Source organism: Silene latifolia, chromosome 5 (genome assembly GCF_048544455.1).
Source record: "Silene latifolia isolate original U9 population chromosome 5, ASM4854445v1, whole genome shotgun sequence".
NCBI classification, from domain to species: domain Eukaryota; kingdom Viridiplantae; phylum Streptophyta; class Magnoliopsida; order Caryophyllales; family Caryophyllaceae; genus Silene; species Silene latifolia.
In genome coordinates, this window is record NC_133530.1 from 45,116,376 (window position 1) to 45,123,589 (window position 7,214).

A 7,214-nucleotide genomic window follows, 5' to 3' on the forward strand; every position below is an offset into this window, starting at 1 on the left:
GTTGAACACTATTCAAGTGAATAAGATGAACATTGTATCTTGTCCCTAGTCACTTAATGAGGTGACGTCTCGGAGTGACTAGATTGTAAGTCGATTGATGGTTGTTCAACACCATAAGGTCATACGTGATGACTAGTCGATTTCATAGGCAGAGTGTGTGACACTTTGCCGGACAGTGACCATTTAGAGAGTCCCTAAGTTCTATTATAGATGCCTGGTCGTGGCGGGTATCTCTAAGATGTTCTAATGAGTCGATTCTTTTGACTGGAGACTATTATCTGAGCAAGTGCAGTTTTCGAGTGACTTTTGTTTTTGTCCTAGGTTGTGCCGTGAAAGGAGGCCAAAAGGGCATTTACTAGGTCATGGTGAGCTGTATTGTGCAAAAGAATCGATAGGGCATACAGGAATTGTCCACCCACGTTGGGTAACTATATCTCAAGGCCACTCGAGGAGTTAATGACAAGAAATGCGTGGCCACGCTCGGAAGTAATCTGTGAGAGATTTTTCCGGTCAGGTAGTCACACTCCCGATCGAGAAAACCACTCGCGATATGTTCGTGTGCAAGTGCGACCTGAAAGACACCTTGCAATGAGTGGGATATTAAAACGGACAAGAGAATTGGTAGCGCACACCTTGTGTCGGACAAGTGGGAGATTGTTGGAGTTAGTGTCCTCCACAATAGTGCGTTTACATAATAAATCTCATTAATGGAATATCATCAGATATTTAATTATTTGATCCTCGTCAGTTGATTAACGTAAATCTATAACGGTTGGCTGACTAGAGTTTGACGTTATTGTCGTGAGACGGCGGTGATCAACTAACCCCTTTCGGTCACAACTATAGGAACGAACCCCAATAGACAACTAATTAATTGTATGAGATAAAATTTATTTAGTCCCTTGATTTGTAGACTAAAAGGTTATCCAACTATTTTAAGAGAGAATTCGAGTTGCGAACTCGAGGAACGACAGTTATTATTTAATTATGTGATAATTGAATAATAAATTTTGGGAGACGGGTTTTAGTTAATTAATTGTTAATTCACTAAAATCGTACTAATTGATTAATGTGAGTAATATTAGTACGTAAATAATATGTGTAGTGGTACACGTATATTTACGGAGTGATTTGGACGAATTAATTATGGAAGTATTTAAACATGAAACGATGTTTAAAATAAAATTACACGTATTTGTGCGACAAATATAAGAACCGACATGGACCCGTAAATGGGTAAGTAGACCGTGTAAAATAGAGTAGTGGATGATTAAGAACATAATCATTTCACCTTACTTTATATACTACCATAAGTTATCTTATAAAAGATTTTGCATGTGATGTAAGATGAAAAATATAAGACAATTTGTCCACTACAACACTCCACCCACCCGCCACTTTCCCTTCCTATTTACTCCATCCTTTGTTCATTTCTACAGTACATCATTTTGTATGTTTTGCATGTGAACATTAATCAATCATCCCTCTAAAATTATTATTCATTATTACTAAGAAGTTAGTAATACTTTTTATTACTAAGAAATGTCAGTAATATTACAAATAATATCAAGGGTATAATTTTAACAAGTTTCTAGTTAAATACTTGTTATTATTTTTGGGTAAGTTCTTGGGTGCATCTTGAAGGAGATCTTCTCTTTGAAGATTAGTAAGGAGGATCATCCATTTGGTATAAGCTCAAGAACAAACTAGTAAGGTGAACTAGTTTGTGCCCATTTTACCATAAAATCAATGTAAGGAAATTGTTTTTCCTTAAACTTTCATTTTCATGCTTTTATATTTGCGTGCATGTTACATAGATCACCTAAATGATAAATTATGAGATAATTTATTTTTTATGAGAGAGTCTAATATGGATCTATGATCTTTCAAGTTAAACACCTTAAGCATCTGGCCAATAAACTCCCACTGTAGAGAGTCAAAAGCTTTCTTAATATCTACTTTTATCATACATCTTGGTGAAACTCCTTGTTGACTGTACCCCTTGACCAAAGCTTGTGTAAGCATTATGTTTTCATATTATCTGCGTCCCTTCACAAAAGCCCCCTGTGCTTTCCCCACAAGTACAGGCAGCAAAGGCTTAAGTCTTTCACATAAAATTTTACTAATGGTTTTGTAAATAACTAAGCAGCAAGCTATTGGTCTGTAATCCATTACTGTAGAGACCACTGCCTTTTTAGGAATCAATGCCAGAAGTGTAGTGTTAGCTTGTTTATGCATTGAGCCTTTCTTAAAGAAATCCTGTATGGCAGAGCAAAAATCCCTCTTGATGACCTCCCAAGAATGTTTGAAGAAATGAGAGGAAAACCCATCCTGACCAGGGCTCTTATTGGAGTCAATAGAAAGATAGCCTTCCTGATTTCCCCTTCCTCCACAGGTCTACATAAATTAGGCCAATCAGCTTCATCAACTTTTGGCCCTTCCAAAGAGGCAAGATCTAGTGCTTCAGTTGCCACTCTTTCCCCTAATAACCATTTATAATAATCCACAAAAGCTGCTTTGACATTCTGAACCCCTTCCTGAACCTGACCATGTCTATCCTGTATTTTCCCAATTAGACTTTGGTGCTTCCTAGCTGCTATTCTGGTGAAAAAATATCTCGTAGGTGCATCATTGTAATGAATAGCCTGAATCTTTGCCCTCTGCAGTAAAGAGCTCCTTTCAATCCTCTTCAACTTCAGATAGTGCTCCAGAAGATTTTTCTCCTGAGTCAAAAGATCAGAGTCCAAAGGAGTAAGCTGAATCTGAGCCTGGCAGTCCTTCAGAGCATGCCGAGCCATTTAAACCTGCTGAGAAATCCCAGTAAAATGAGTTTTGTGGTGCTTGATCAAAGCAATCCTGGTGTTCTTAAGTTTAGAAAAAAACCTGAACATTGCATTCCCTTTAACAGGTGAGTTCCAAGCAGTTTGAATGATAATATCATATCCCTCCCGTTCCACCCAACAGTTTAAGTAACTAAACCTCTTCTTCATCTTGTAACGCTCCTGAGTTTCCAGCAATAAAGGGGAGTGATCTGAAATACCAGAAGGGAGTACAGTCACCTGAGTGGTGGGGTGATTTACTAACCAGAGAGGATTGATTAATACCCTGTCCAGTTTAGACCAAATGCGAGCATTAACATCCCTTTTATTCGTCCAAGTATGTTCACAACCAAAGCTTTGTATATCCTCCAAAGAACAATCCAAGAGACATTGATTAAAAGCCATAACCTCAGATAATGAAGGAGGATTTGGCCCCAATCTCTCCTCTATATCTCTGAGAATATTGAAATCGCCCATGATAGCCCAAGTGGTAACTGTAGGAGCAATTACCCTAAGCTCATCCCATAACCTCTCTCTTTGGTCACCATCATTACTACCATATATGAAGAAATGTGAACAGTTTTATTTGATACATGATGCAATAATTCAACATGAATCAATTGCTCATGAATCCTAGAAGAAATAAGTGTAACCAACCTAGTATTTAAGAAAACCCAGATACGACCATTGTAATGGTGGGAGTAATTATTGAGAATGCAATAAGAAGAAAAAGTCCTAGAGATAGCAGCAAATTTATTTGATTTAACCCTAGTTTCAAGAAGTCCTAGAACCTCTATCTTATTGGAATGCAAATAACCTCTAACCTCCTGCTGCTTTATTGGGTCATTGAACCCCCTAATGTTCCAGGATGACACTATCATGTGGACCTGGATCAGGTGGCTCCTCTGTCCCATTCACATCCACTAGTCCTGTGTCCTTAGGATCCCCAGGTTCCTGTAATACAGCATAAGAATTGACTAAGGAAATGCTGTTACTTCCTTGCTCAACCCTTGCAATCTCAGTAATCCTAGTCCCAGCAGAGACCAATCTGGTTTCCCCCACAGTCTCAGTATTACGACCTGGCACACAGCATTCTGAACCTGCCCCCTTACCATTAAGAGAAGAATCCTTTACTAAGACTGGGGATACAGAGCCTAGCCCTTGGCCTTCTGAGCTCGCATCAACCATCTCAGTCAAAGTTTCATTCTCTAATGGAGGAGGAGTGTGGCCTAGCTTATGGCTTCCTGAGTCAACTGAGGTCTGTTGGGTTGTATCAGATGGTCTCTGGACTTCCCTGTACACTTGTGTCACCTTTACAACAACTCTTTGTTCAACCAGTTTATTATTTATCTTTTTAAATTTACAGCGTTCTTTTGTGTGCCCCAATTTCCTACAGCAGTGACAATAGTATGGCAACCACTCATAGATGATACGTTGAACTGTTTCACCATGATAAGGAGATTTCAGGATAACAGAAGTAGGTAGCTCTTCTGCAACATCAACCTCTACCAGTACTCGTGCAAAAGTAAGTTTGGATTTGAAAGTTGTGGGCAAATCGTCAAACAGTGGCTTTCCCACAGTACTGGCCAGCTTACTCAAAACCTTCTCAGACCACATGAATGGATCTAAGTCAGGGAAGAGGATCCAAGCAGGAATGACTGATACTGAATCCATTTCTTTAGAGAACATAAACCATTTCTTCAGGATAAGAGAATTTGAACCCATCGTCCATGGTCCCCCTTTTAAGATTTCATTCATATCCTCCTCAGATAGGAAGCGAAAACTATACCATCCCTTTTTATAATACTGAACAATTGGCCTGGTAACATGCTTCCAATGTTTAAGCACAAATTCATCCACTGCTTAGAGTTTTGGTTTTGAACCCTTAAAGTTACCCATAAGAGTATTCTTCCAGAATTTAATTTCCTCTAATACATCCTCATCTTCAATCTCTACAATCTTAGCATCTGCACTTTTGTCACAGTAATGTAATTCCATCCCAGGTTTATGTTTAGCTACATTTTTCCAGGTTTTTGAAATCCCAATTCCTAACTCAGTGGTAGGTTGTTGTGTCTCAGAACTAGGTATATCACTTTCCAACTCCTCTTCCACTGGTTCTTCTCCCATGGGTTTGTCCAAAAAATCAGTTAAATTCAATAATTGACCAACTGTTTTTTTCTGGGAATTACCTTAATGATCAGCAGGCTGTGGTGTTCCATGAATCTCCGCAATAAGGTCCGTTGTCTTCAAAATCAAAGTATTTATCTCTTCCGTAACAACTACACTAGAAGTATCTTCATCTACAACTACCTGTTTATTACGAGCGCGAGTTTTAGCCATAATCAAGCGATGAAAACTGGAAAAAAAAATGAAAGAAATTAACGTGTTTTTTGAGTTTTCTGATGTTGCTTGGAGGAGAAGCTTTCTCTTTCCATCACTAAAATCTATGTGTGATTTAAAGCGATTATTCTTCGCTTTATTATTTGGAATCATCTTTAGGTATAATTCTCTCTTAATCCTTTTTAATTATTGTTAATCATCTTCATTTGTTCATCATGTTTTGTCTTTCTAGTATGATTGACAACCTTGTTAGCATGTTAAACTTGATAATGAGTGAGTAGTCACCTTAACTAGGGTTAATGGGGAATTAGGGGAATCCAACATGGGGATTGATTCATGCTTAATCTAATATGCTTTCAGAATTAATTTGCTTGCTTGTTGTGATTTCAACTTATGCACATGTTATGTTTGATGAAATGCGAGCCTATGAATCCTTGCATTTTTTACCCATCACTTATCTTTTCAATGAGACTTGTAAGACATAAACCAACTTGAGTCTCATTAGACCATGCATATAGTTGGATAGGGAGGATTAAGTCAACTTGTGGTGTTGTACAATCTAATCGATTCGGCTCCGGGACCCAAACCTTCCTAGGGATTGTAAGATATACACTAACTCGATCCCATCACAATAATAATTGCTTGCATCTAGTAGAGGACATCTTTGTATGATCAAATCCCATGAATTCCCTATAAACGCATGACACCCTAGTGCTTTTAATCAATTGCTTACATCTGATTTTAATCATCTTGTTTACTTTCACTATTTTTTTTGCATTGTAATTTAGTGTAGTTGATCTCCTACCTCAACCCAAATTGTGACACCCTTAGACACAACCACTTGCAATCGAAATTCTACATCAATACCCGTCCCTTGGGATCCGACCTTTACTTACCTATTTGCTAAAGGTACAGTAGTTTGTGAAGTTATAAATATTATTTTGGTCTAGTTAACTCTTAACGACAAGTAACCGAAAACGATAAGTCCGACCAAAAAATGGCGCCGTTGCCGAGGGCGATGTTAATTTGATTTGATTTTCTTTCATTGTTTTTAGTTGTGTCTTTCTTTACTTTGGGGAAGTAAAATTCCTCAAGGTTTGTTCTAATTGTTTTCGAGTTGTTTGATATTTTGTATGTCTAGGAGATCACAAGGTAACTTGTTACCCATTGATCTTGAAATTGAAAGAACTTTGACCAACAATAGAAGACTTGCTAAAAGTACTTTGAGAGGTATTGGTGAGATTGTGGACATTCAACCAAATAACATTGAGTTCATCAACCCTTTTGCAAGAGAAGGAGAGGATAACCCAACACAAAATCAACCCACAATGCCTAAATTTTCATCACATTCCGTACCAACCGAGGAGAACCTGCCAAATGGTACTCCCACACCACAACATTTAACCCGTAATTTCATTGCAAAATCCACATTTATACAATTAGTTGAAAAAAGTCAATTTGGGGGGATGCCTAGTGAAGACCCTCATTCTCATATGGAGACTTTTTGTGACTATTGTGATGCGATTTCTCAAACCGGAGTTACTCAAGACAAAATTCGATTGGTCTTATTTCCTTTTTTTTGATTGGTTCCGCGAAACAATGGCTAAAGAGCCTTGATAAGGCTACTCTTGGTATTCACTCTTGAAAGAAATTGGCACTTGCTTTCTACAAGAAATTATATCCTCCCGAAAAGACCATAATGTTGAGAGCCCAAATCACCGGGTTCAAACAAAGGGATGGGGAATCTTTGTATGAAGCATGGGAGAGATTCAAGGATACTTGCCGATCGTGTCCATCTCATGGACTTAGCGAGTGGTTCCTTGTACAACAATTTTGGAATGGTCTATATGAAGACTCCCGAAACATTCTCAATATGGGATCAAATGGTATGTTTACCGAAGTTGATCATAATCAAACATGGAACAAGATTGAGGAAATGGCGGTCCATAACTCACAATATAGTAGACCTCGGAAGGCTACTAAAGGAGGAAAGCATGAAGTGGACTCTATTACTCAATTGGGTGCTCGACTTAGTGCTCATATTAATACCATTAA

At 38.1% G+C, this 7,214-nt stretch overlaps 1 non-coding gene across 1 annotated transcript; it reads right to left on the bottom strand.

The window, feature by feature from the left end:
• Window positions 1–6,858: 6,858 nt before the first annotated feature.
• LOC141658239 (small nucleolar RNA R71) lies at window positions 6,859–6,965 on the bottom strand. The gene has a single exon (XR_012549136.1). It is a non-coding gene; the product is annotated as a small nucleolar RNA R71 (small nucleolar RNA).
• Window positions 6,966–7,214: the final 249 nt, after the last annotated feature.